A 13075-nucleotide genomic window follows, 5' to 3' on the forward strand; every position below is an offset into this window, starting at 1 on the left:
CCCAAACACCAAACCAGTCAAACTACTACATTTTTTCCTTAACAAGTCCACATGATGCATGCTATCCAATACAGTTCCAATACTGCTGAAACACAGAATATAATATTTCAAAACTATAGACATAACTGTCTCAACCACTTTTTGTTGTTTTGGTATTTTGGGGGGCAGAGTTGGTTGGCTGGGTTTTATTGTTTCACATTTTGTTACTTGTTTTTTTTTTGTTTGGTTTTTGTTGTGTATTGGGGGGGGGGGTTAAATCCCCAAAACAGTTGCTTTTTCTTAAGAACAAAAATCCCCAGACACAATCCATACCTTCTTCCAGTACTGCCAGACTCTTAGTGTTGCACAGCCACTGCAGATACCTTGACAAATTTTTCAGCCCTTATGCTTTCAGCAGTTTTCATCTTGGACTAAACCCCACTTCTAAGTATTATTAGGCCCCCCTGAGCTTTTATCCTTTGCAATGTGAAGATGCCCTGAGGAGTTATATTTTGTATAGATGGGACTAAAACCCAAATGTCTTTTTCAGTATGAGTGACTGAGATTATATTATGTCCAACAACACACATTTGAGAAGACTGGATGAAAGTCTGTACCAGCAGTGGAGTTCTGAAGTCTCTGCCCTTGTGCTTGGTCATTATTAAATTATATTAAAGGATAACATAACCCTTGGAGAAAAAAAAATTAAATGTACAAGCTAAAAGGCGAGACTCCTACTACTTCACCTAATGGAGTGGAAGATGCTGGAAGCATTTGTTGTCTGTGGGATCATCAACATGCTATACCCTGATACACTTACCACAACAGAACTGATACACACAGGTAGAATTGTCCAACACTGGGAGAAGACCAACTTCCAAGATAAGTCACTCAGTAATAAACATTATTCCTTCCTTCTCTGCAGTTACTCAAGGGAGGGATGCAAGCAAATTATTGGGCTAAGCAACTTCAGAAGAAAATGATTCTGTGCACACTGCAGCTAAGGAAGCCAAATCTCTCTAGGGCTGGGCCTTCAGCTTTCAAAGGTGCTTCTCCCATGTTTTCTGCTTTTATTGACTCTAACATGGGGTCTCTGGTCTCTAATAGCATGGCATTTCTTAAAGCCTTTTCTTTAAGCTGGGACTTTCCCCAGGTTTTCCTTCACCCTTCAAATTAAGCAATGAAATCAAACGGTATTGGGAAAACAAAGAGGACACATCAGAAAATGCACAACAGAGCACCAGCCTTTTACTTTCATCTTGTCATCAATGCAAAGAAATTAAATCTAGGTACTTGAAGTAGTTGTCCCATCACTAGACAACATGACATGTGATATCAGTGTCAGCCCTTCATTTGGAAAGGGGATGGATTAGTTAATTTTTACAAAAAGTTGTTGCAAAAAAAGTGCCTTGGAAAAGTGTATGAGAACGTTCATACAAGCACACATGGCAGGAGAAAATCATGCAATAAATACAAGCACAGTTCCACTTTAGCAAGGGCACTTCATGAAGTTCATGCTCTTCCAAGCTCCCACCTGCATAATAACTTGGGCTCTGAAGGGGCAGACAAGCCTGTTTGTTGGACCACATTCTGGATACATTCAATAAAAGTTTTATTAGCCCTTTGGAGAAAAATGTAATCACCACCATTCATTTGCACCCTGCAGCACAGACACATCTGCCTCTAAGCAATCAAATTGTTTCTAATGACCATGCTGAACTGGGATAAAAATCACCCCTTCTTGCAAACGACCTGTTCTTGCACAAGGCAAGCAAAACAGTTGCACAGACAGTGGAGGTGACTGGGACAGTGACAGACACTTCTTTGGCTGAAATCACTGCATTGCCTAATAAAACATCCTAGGGTTACCAAAGTGTAGGAATGTCAGAAATCAACTTTGCCATGGAAAAAACAAAACAAAACCACTACACACGTAAAAAAACCCAACCTCACACAACTTGCAAAACCACACTCCAAGGAAAGAACAAAATAACATGATGCAGGATGACCACATGGGAAATGGGACAGAGAATGTAAGTACCTTCTCCCCAGACACCATCCCTCCCCTCCACAGGCCAAATAGGGTAGGGAACATCAGTAGGATATCGGCAGAAAAGCAACTTCACATGCTTCCAGACTTTATAACCACATCAAACCCAAAGTCTGATGTGGAACCCCAACTGCAACATTTCCCTGTACTTCAACTACATGCTCTCAGCTTCCCTCAGACAGGTATTGCACATGCAGTGTTATCTATTTTGTCTAAGAGTGAGGTGAAGGAAGGGGAAGGGAAAGGAGTTGAATTCTCCTATGTCCAATGCTGAATTAAGCTCCTGAATGCTAAGTACTGCTGCATTAACCAGCTTGCTTTCACTGTATAAAGATCTACCATTCCTGATTTGACTTCAGCATCTTATCCTTTAATATATACAGAGAACAGATGAGGCTGTTCTTTCCAGCGTACATTTCTTATACCAGATGCTATATGAAAATATATTTCCTTCCCCTTGATCCCCAACGTTCCCTACCCCCAAAAAAAGAAAAAAATCATTACAGTATTTTCTCATCTGAGCAAGAACATTAGCAAGGTCCCCACATATCAGTACCAACAGAATCTCTTGACTCAAGTCAATACACCACAAACCCAAACACTAGACTGTAACTGATCAGACCATGACAGGAGGCAGGATGCTTTTCTTGTCATGGTGCGGCTTGTAAAACCTCAGTGTTACAGCAGAGAAAGAGAAAAGAAAAATAACAAAAAAGGCAGTAAGGCAATAAACTGACCATGACCACACAGCAATGCTCCTTCTATATACTAAAAGAGTGTTTGTAGATGAAGGACAAGGAGTACACTGTTGTGCTCTACTCTTGGCTTGTTCCCTACCTGCTTACTGAATCTAGCCCATTCTGCTTGTCATTTCTTGACTAACTGCAGGTTTCCTCACTTTGATGCTTGCACCATTGGAGAGGTATGACAGTCCCTTAAGCAATCCTTCTGACTGCTCTCTTTACCATCCCCCTCCATATGAAGTGAGCAAGAGAGAGCATGGCACAGGCTGAGTCACAGAATCCCTTTAGTCTCCCATACCATTACAGCCTGGAACTGCCACAAGCTTAATGCTTCACATGCCACACCAGATAAATGCATGCCCTCCATCTCTGCCTTCCCCGTGCACTTCACACAAGCCCAGCATACTGGTCATATGAAATTCTGCTCCACTGCAATTCATTGCCATTCAGTCACACTCAGCATGTAACCCAGCAATCTGTTTAGACATCAGAGTTCAGAGCAAAAAGAGACTGGGACAGAGCCCTTCTTACACCAGAAGAGACAGTTTACCAGCACAGCTCTTAGCTGCTTTCCACAAGAGAACAAGCAAGAGTAGCAAAGCAATCCCATCCCATTTCCCTCAGCATCAACTACATCACCATTCACTTTTTCTACCAGCATAACTTCTCGCCAAACAGGGCAGACAAGAGAATCCTCTGCTTCCATCCAACTCATTCCTCTATGCTGGAAAGATACTTCTGCACAGAGCAGGCCAAAAAGACAATAATACTTGAATTGAGACAGTTGTGTGACACAGGAGATGCATTGCTTCTGTGAAGGCTCTTGTTGCTACTAGAAACCAGATGGGAGGAAGGGACATGAAAGAGAATCATAAACTGATATTTCTTCACCTATTTGGCTACGTTTCCTCTCTTGCATGCATTTTGGCTGGGTGGAGGTGAGCAGGATCCTCTGTCTGCCCCACACCCAAAATGGAGCGAGCACTAGCCCGAAGAGCCCCTTCCTACACCCATTCATGCTTAGGAATTCAGAAATAGAACAAAAGGTAGGGATGCAAAGGGAACAGAGACCCACAGACACACTATCATCAGCAAAGAGAAGTGCAGGGGGGCCAGATGCTAAAAAACACCTCTTCCTAATACAAGAAGTGAGGTCTACTATGAGATGACCAAGGGACCCCAGACGTAACACACACACACACAAACACCAAAAGAGACAAGGGGAATGTAAAGGAGTGGGAAAGGAAGCACAGAAAGATGCATCACCCCCTGTCATCTAGAGAGGAGTTTCTGAGCAAAATGGTGCCATCAACACCCTGAATTTTGTGGCATTGCTTCCAGTAATCTTTCTCATACATCCTTTTCTTCTGCTAACCATCTTCCTGCAAGAATTCCTCAACCAGAAGCAAAAAAAAAAAAGGGGACCCTCTTGGCTGACAGAGAGGAGGAGAGACAAGAGCAAACAACTGCATTGCTGATTTTCAGTCCCGCATCCTAGAACACTGAGTTGAGAGATATAAAACAGGAACATTAATTTCAAGGGGTGGGGGGGGGGGGGGGGGGGGGGTGGGAGAACTCTGAAAAGAGAAATGCCTGAAAGCAATTGCTGCTCTCATCACCATTTGATTAGATTAAATGATCTCTGTAAGTGGGTCTTTTGGGAAAACTTCCCCCCCACCCAAATTGCTTCTTTATGACCCCACAAGCATTGCAACATGTTTACTGGACTCAGCAACCCCAAGGAAGGTTTGCAGCAGAAGCAAGTGTGCTAAAGCCTATAGAAAGCAACAGGAATGCAGAGGTAGAGCTGTTGCTGCAACCTCAGTTCACCCCTATTACTGGGGTACTGCAGGAGCTCTGAACACTTTGCATATTACGTGATGCAAAAGTCTGACAGAATGGGGTGAAATGAGGACAAAAGCAGCATCCTTCACAGCCTCAGTAACGTGCTGCACAGGGTTTGATCAATGCTGGAACCTGTGAGGAATTCTGGATGTTGCTATACATCTCCCCCTCCCCTCCATCATTCTTGAGAACAAAAAAGAAAACCAAACTAAAAGTCAAGACACAGAACAAATCAGTGTTGCATGAAGTAAATAAGGAGCATGGATTAGACACATACATGTGAAATTCTCCCAATTTCAAAACACAATTATGATGGTACATAAACAAGTAAGCATAGTTTTTGCCTCAGCTATAAAACCGAGCAGCTGCATTGCTGTCCCACCGCCCTCACAGCATCGGTGGAACAATCCTGCCACCTCGTGGTCCCAGCATGGGAGAGGAGGCCGCTAGAAGGACAAGAGTTTGGACAAGGGTCTCATTAAAATAGCAGTAACAGGAGGCAAGGGGAGCAGAGAGAGATCAAAGCAACATGGCTTGACCACTTTTTCTGGGCAAAACCACTTAAAAGAAAATAAACCCCTTCTATTTAAGAAGAGTCTTCCACCTTGGAAAAGCTACTCCCTCTTCTTAGCAAGACGTGATGTGTGTCACAAGCAGGAGAGGAGGGGAGAACCAGAGCACGGCCATGTGCAGCACCCACCTAGGCAGGCATGCGGCCTCCTTTTACACTGTTTCTAGGGACAGAGTGCTAGTTACACAGACACAAAAGCTACGTTAAAAAAAAAAATCACTTCATGCAACCGAAGGCATGAGAGGATTTAGGCCTCAACATCAACTGCACCTGCAGCAGGTGAGGGAAAATTGTCTATGTAACTGCAAGGCAAATGAAAGCCAACCTTAGGAGGAGAAGCTTACTGAATACGAGCAAGAGAAAATACCCTGCAGCAGGGTAGGGTACATTGAGTCACAGGGCTCCACAGTGTATCTCAACCTCCCATCCACTTATCTCCCTGTATCTCAGATTTTACTTGTGTATCATCTCTTGTCCACAGATCAAGGACTGTAGAGTTCCACTGCAATAGAAGTCTCCTTTGGCAGCACAGCCAGGTTAAGCACCCACAGCCACCAGCCACCTTTTTCCACCTAGAAGCACAAACATTCGCCTGGACCTGCAGGGAACCGGACTGGGAAACTGTTTCACCTGCAAAACACCCCTCACCCAAGTGGCAGTGGAGCCATACAAGCACTGAGATGTGGTTGGAAGTATGAAGATGCTCTCATCTACAAGGAGGGGCAGTCACAGACCCTCCTATCCCCCAGGCCTGGCTAGACAGGCTGCCCCCTTCTTCTGCACTAGGCTCTGGAGCCAGGGATGAGTGAGCAGGCAGGCAGGAACAGGCATGGCTATGTCAATTAGCACTGGTGAGGAAAGAGCTGCTCATGGAACCACACCTGGGGCCTGGAAATTGCAGCCTCAGAGAGCATTAAACAAGGAATAAAAATGGAGTGACCCACTGCCTGGAGATTTATCGCTTTAAAAACCCTAATACCTACCAAAAGCTTCCTTCCCCACACAAAGGCAACCAGTCCCCACCCAAGCAGTACACGCTAAAAAGATAGGAAAGAAATACAATATTTCTACCTCCCCCTTTTATTATCTTTAATACTGCTCTTTGCATGGCCCATATCTGAGGGCAAGTCCAAAGTTGAAACACCAGTGATGGTTAAAGACCTGACTCATCTGCCTTTAAATTTTGCTCTCCCAGCAAGAAGGTTGTACTGCAGACACAGGTGCACTGACAAATCTAGCACAGTTTTTGCAGCTTGCCAAAACTATTTTAAAGTGTTTACCAGGAAAGGCCTTTTGCTAGTAGACACATTACTTTTAAAGCTTTTACCAACATACGCTCATTCCTAAAGTTGCACCCTCAGCTGACATTCACATCAAGAGGCTCAACACTGCATATATTTGTGGATGTTGCTTTCCCTTTACTATAGGGGAAACCAGCTAGCTGATGCTTTCTTGTTCTGTGACACTGCTGCTGTTCTCCCTCTGAAAGGCTATGTGGATGTCCATTGTAAAGGCATTCATGGAAGACCCTATGGGAAGAAAGACTGTTTCTTATATGTCCATCACACTGAACCTTCGGCCAGAAATTTGCTCTGCCATATCACCAAATGTCAATTCTTTATGGAGGAAGGACATAGGCTTCTGTATCTACAGAGGTAGATGCAGAACCTGGGTACCACAAGCCCAGATGTCTTCATACGTACCACAGAAAAGAACAAGGGAGATCTGACAGGACAGTAGGAAAGAGGAAACACTATCTCCAGCACACAGCACAGAATAGGAAGAGCCACATCAAGATCACCCAGGGACCTAATCTGTGACCATACAGGATCTGAGCATGGCTATCATTCAGCAGTGAAAATCCGATCCTTAACTGGACACAGGCACTGGACTGTATTAAATGTACTCAGCCAGAGCACTTGATATTGGGTTTGGAGCCCATGTAAGAACATAAAACCAGTACACATTAGCTTCTGCCAGGGAAGGCATACCCATTCGAGAGTACGACCTTCCAAGACATAGGACGCTACAGAAAGGACAAATGCACAGAGTACATGCCTGAACAACAAAGTGAGTTTATAGCAGAATGGTTCTTTGCATTATTCAGCACAGTGCTCTCAATTCAGCCTGAGAAGCCCTAAAGCTAGATTTATTCTGCTGTCAAACCATGGCTAGAGTTAACTCTACTGAGAGGTTACAACCCTGGGTTATATACTTCAACTACATGTCCAAGCAATGCAAGTAGCAACATTATTAATAGAGTTGTAACAAGGAGAAGGATACCAATATATATCTATATATTTGATGTGATGGCTCAATGCAGGAGATAACTTGGATTAGAAAAAACCTGCCTTGTGCAGTTTTCTCCTGGAGATTGTTATTTCTTGCCATCCTCGAGAATACATGATCCAGTGAATCCTTTCCAAAAGCAAAATTCACCAATTCGAAAAAATACCATTTGACACAAACTGAAGACAGAGCCAGCATGGGAGACCACAGATTCAGGCTAACAGCAGTCTGATACAAGGCTGTATTACTCTACCTAGGAACATTCTCAGTTCTTCATCCATGCCATATATTGCTAAAATTCTAAGCCTGCAAAATAGCAGACTACCATAAAGTTTGGTTAAGGAACATGTTCTCAACCAGCTCCAGACGCCACCAAGGAATATGCAGACTCAAAACCCTCTAAAGAGGGCAAAACCTTCATCAAGGTCAACTTCCCACCCTCCAAAAGATTTTAAAAGCACCTTTCTAAACCAGAACTGTTATATTCCCTGTTGTAGTAGAAATGCAAACTAACAGAAGAACTGTATCAGAGTCAGGCTTCCTAAACAGCATGGATAACTTCACTTCCCCATGACACAAAGTCTTTGCACAGCGTGAGGACATATACACAAGGGGTGTGTGGGAGCAAAATAGCCATCAGGTTAAATTATAGCCCATTATTATTGTTACTGATAATAAAGCCTGTGACAACAGAGCAGAAGCCATGCTGACCCCTTTTATAACGGACACAAAAGCAAAAGAAATGATCAATTTGTCCCCTAGCTACCTCCTTGAAGGATGTCACTTGGGCCAAAAAGAAGCATCAGGCAAGCCAGCAGGCAGAGAAAGGAAGGAGACGAGTCAGAGACACAGAAGAGCTGCCCTTGACAGATGCACTGAGAGCCAGGAGCTGCTCCTGGCAGGGAGAGAGCCTCCAGGTGTAATTGCCCGCATCCAGCTCCTCAGCAGCTAGAACAGAACGCTCTAACCCTGAACAGCTAGTAGTCAGGCCACAAAACACCACTTACTATTTCAGCATTTTTTGCAGCCAGTGCCTCACTTCCAAACTGAGCTATATGAATAACATAATAATAGTCTCAGCAATCCACGTGACCTCTGCACTCTTTAACAAGTTGCATGAAATTTGCTTCCAGCAAAATTAGATAAAGAATAATAGGGACTAAGTGAAGGCAGCTTGATGTTGGAGGAAAACTAATCCTTCAGTTGTATTTTCTGAAGTATTACTGAGATGCTTTTGTTCCTTCTACATGCACAGCTAAAAACTTATTTTCAGATGTCTGGGCCTGGCCCCTTCTGAGAAGGCAAGAGTCTTCCCACAACTCCACTTCATTGCACTACTACATCTGGGTGCCAAGAATGGAAATATTAGGTCTAGAACTTGTTTTGAAAAGACTTCCAATGCACACAGTGATGCGCAACCTGAAGAACACAGCCTATCTCAAGAGTAGCTGTGGCTCTGTCCCCCAGCTGTCTGCTCAATCCCTCTCCTGCAAGTTTCTATTCCTGCGTCCTGCAAGAACAGTTTGGCTGCATAATCAGCTGCTTAATCACTTAATAAAGCAGGCTATGAAGTAAGGCAACATAAATAAGCACCTACTACAGGTTAAGGTACAGTGGTTTATGAAATTCCTGATGCCTTACCTCATACAACATGAGAACCTGGGCAACAAGATGTAGGTGAAGAGCCTCTCTCCACTGAAAATCAGAAGCTACTTTCAGTCAAATTCACATGGATTGCCCTACTGTAAGCAGGCCAGCCTTTAGGAGATACTAACACACAATACATCCATTCTTGCACTTGATTGCTTCCTAGAAACCTACTCTGGTCTGAAACCAAAGAGGTACAAAGAAATGTTTTTGATCCTTCCAATAAGTCCATATAGAAAGACAACAAGCTGACATAGCCAGATCTTGAACAACATGTTCTTTAATAGCTGCTAAATCAAAGTATCAGTATGATATTAATGGATACAAATTAAGTCAATTTAGGGGAAAAAATCATCAAGTTATAGATTCATAAAGCACATCCTGAAGTATGGATTACATACAGAACCTCAGCCTTCAAGGATGATCCTAAGAGACAGCAGAAAAGTCACCAATGCCAGTAACTAGTTCCTGGAGTATCATTGCTAGGTGGTCACAGCTTTTAGCCAGGATTTAGAAGCCCAGTCCTTACTGATAAGTTATTATGTGTAACTATTAATCCTCACAGTGCTAGAAAATTCATTACCAGTCCGCCATAATATGAATCTGCATGAGAAGCACATGACAGGGAAAGTAACTTAACATGAAGTGCAAAAATAAAGAGTACAGAAAAAAATAACCAGTGGGAGTGGCTCCTAATTAGAACACATAATGCCACCACAAACACATTAGGGTGAGGGAAGCTCTGACACTTGTCCTTGAGAAAACCTAGCTACTCTGCCTCCTGCACTAGCACCTCTGTAAAGGTCACACTCAGCAGTATACAAACTCACCAGAGCAAGCTGTTAATGCCATGACCTCCCCAAGGATTCCTCAGCACACAGCTCCAGTCACATCCTTATAAACATGCTCCTGTTGGTTGTATTTGCTGACTAACCTTGCTCTATTAAAAATAAAAATAAATAAAAAATAACACTAAAAAAGTTACCCTCCAATTCCCTGATCTTTCTAATTTTCCCTCACCGCTACAGTAAGAGGGGTCAGGAACAATGACCTAGTCCTCTGAAATGCTCCAAGCCTGCCATTCCCACCAGGACCTGCAAGACTGGAGCACACTGAGCCCATCCCAGGGCTGGGTTCAAGCGGCAAGTAACTGCAGCCTGCTAGTTCTCGTCATACTGGTCCTACAACTCACACAGCACCTACCAGGCTGGCTAAGACTGCTCCCAGACCTATTTCAGATCAAGGCTTACTGCCAAGGTAACTCTTAACACAGCTATTATCACTCCATTACATCCACGTCATTTTGTCTCTAAACTTCTGTCAGGAAAAAAGGTTCTTCTAGCCCCAGCTCTAGTTCAATCCCCGCAGCAGCAGCAACAGTCATGGCAGCCAGCGTGTTCAAACTGGGTCATGTCAATACAGTCAGAGGCGGCCTGTTTCACACTGCAATAAAAAGGAGGAACAAACAGGTGGCAGGAGAGAACAAGGCACATGAAGAAACTGGTGACTGCCTCCCCCAGCACAGCAGCAAAAATTCCTTCAGGATAATGCAGCCACCTTAGATAAGGCATTCTTTCCCTGGATACTCTTCAACACATTCTCTCCCTAGGGCTTTTTCTGTTTGCAGGCTCTTTTTGAAAAGGACTCCCTCACCCCCCCCACCCCCCAAAACCAACAACAACAAACAAACAAAAAACACACAAAAAAACCCACCAAAAAAACCCACCAAACCAAGAAACAAGCCACTGAAATCCAGACCAAACACATACACCTTAGTCCTTTCAACCTAAACCGTTTTCCTGGCTCCAATACAAACCACTACTGTGAAAGGGTTAAAAATCTCAATTTAAATATGCATTCAGGATCCAGAAATATCAACCTGCAGCAATAATGATGAAAGAGCTGCTCTGAGATTTCCACACAGCATTGCAATAGCAACTAGCACAGCAGATGACAAACAAAGCAGAAACTGCAGCTAAGTTTGAGACTACTCAGCCATTTCTGCTCCCACATTCCCATCCCTGACCAAGGCGGCTGCATGCTCACTGAACGCCAAGACAACCTTTTGTGGGGTTGCATTATAAAGCAGTTCACAGAAACAACAGGGGTTGGAAGGGAGAGGGGACCAAAATAAAACTACAATTCCAACTGTTTCAAGTATCCTGTTCGCAGGAGAATGAGAAGGGACTTAAAAAGCAGCTTTGCTGAAGCTGAATACACACAACACTACGTCCTCTCCCTCACTGCTGCTCCCTGGGAAAGGGTGGCTCTCGGGATACTGCTGAAGCACTAATCCCTTCCATTTTAAATTTATCCTGTTAAATAGGGGCTTCATTTTCTAAAATGGAGATTTTAAGATCAACATTTATCCCCAGCCTACTCTCTCGCCACTTGTGGTTTTCCATTCACATTTATTTATTCCTAGGGCACTCTGCACTCCAAGGAAAATGAGCACTGATGACAATAGTTAATGGAGTCGTATGTCCACAGAATTCACAGGCCAAACTAAGTGAGACAAGGGTGAAAGAATAAGACCAAGCAGAAGCCCTTCTTAAAACAGTTATGGTTCAGCTACATACTCAAAACAGAGACTCGCCACACAAAGCATGATCAAACACACTCAGCAACCTGAGAAGCCAAATATTTTCCTCTCCTCTACTCTGGTAGTCATTTTAAGCTGGAAAAAAAACAGACAAAGGCAATTTCCAAGATGGTTACATATCCCCTTTAAAAGGAAAATCTAAGAATAATCATGGCCTGTACAATGCATAATTACCCCTTGAACTACAGCTGTGGAGACAGACACTGGCCACTTAAACCTGCCCCCCTCCCCAGAATTTTGGGATTTACATCACCTTCACAACAGAGGACAGCTACCAAAACACACCCAAAGAAGGCTGTTGAGACACTAATGACCAGAACACATAGACTTGGTTGGGACATAGGCTTTTGAGATCCTGAATACGAATTTGTAGCTTCTTAGAGTGCAGCATCACTGCTACAAGCTTCCAAACCATTAACTAGCCAGCAGTACAGTTAACTAAACCCTGCCCATGCAGACATCACAGGGTTAATATCCTTAGTAACTATAGCAACCAGCACTTCTTCCTCCATAAGAGCCTCAGCTGGCACACTGCTGCCTTCCCAGCATCAGGTTTAGCAGCACATTTAGGGACCTTCTTTTTTCCCCCAAGCCATGGGGTTTGCCAAGCACATCATGAATTCTGGCATTCTTTTGTCTCTGTCCCCTAGCACTTCTACCTCCCCTCCATAGGGGGAAGGAAGCTGTCTAAATTCTCTCCAAGTGCACCAAATCAGACATAATGTAAAGCAGGGAGCCAGCTCCAGCCTCACAGGAAGAGATGCCACAGGGTAATGGAAAGAGGGACTGATGAAAACTTGGTATCCTGATCAACCATCAGGTCAAACAAACAGCAGTGCAAGACCAGTGGACTCAGCCCATGGTTACAAGAGACAGTGTCACCCCATAAACTTCAAATTCACTGGAGACATGTGAATTTTTCACCAAGACATCAGTGAGAAACCAAAACTCCTATCTAGTGGCACACAGTGCCTGTCAGGAAGAGAGCAGAAAAATTACTTTCAAAACAGACCTTATTACTAGCAAAACAATATATGTTTCTCCTCTTGTAATTCACCTTTGAGCTGCAGATGCATAAAAGCAATCATCACATCTTATCCCCTCACTTGGTTTCCATCCCTTGTTACTGGGCAGCTGCAGCATGCCAGCACTTGCTCATTTCTAAACCAACTCAATGTCATTTTTATGGTTCCACCCATTGGCGTACTTGGCACAGAGAGAGGCACTGCTGTTTTATTAATAGCTTCATGCTGGCCCAGCTCTATCCTGTGCAGGGTTTCCACAGCATCATTACAATGCATTTTTCACTATTTCCCCTTTTCTTCCCCACGTGCCACTCAAAGAGAGCA

General features: G+C 43.7%; 1 protein-coding gene across 1 annotated transcript in view; it reads right to left on the bottom strand.

Moving 5' to 3' along the window:
* Positions 1–13075, bottom strand: part of RCOR1 (REST corepressor 1) — an 83943-nt gene that overhangs the window by 24352 nt on the left and 46516 nt on the right. The gene's annotated exons all lie outside the window — the stretch shown is intronic.

Source organism: Melopsittacus undulatus, chromosome 4, assembly GCF_012275295.1.
Source record: "Melopsittacus undulatus isolate bMelUnd1 chromosome 4, bMelUnd1.mat.Z, whole genome shotgun sequence".
NCBI lineage: Eukaryota > Metazoa > Chordata > Aves > Psittaciformes > Psittaculidae > Melopsittacus > Melopsittacus undulatus.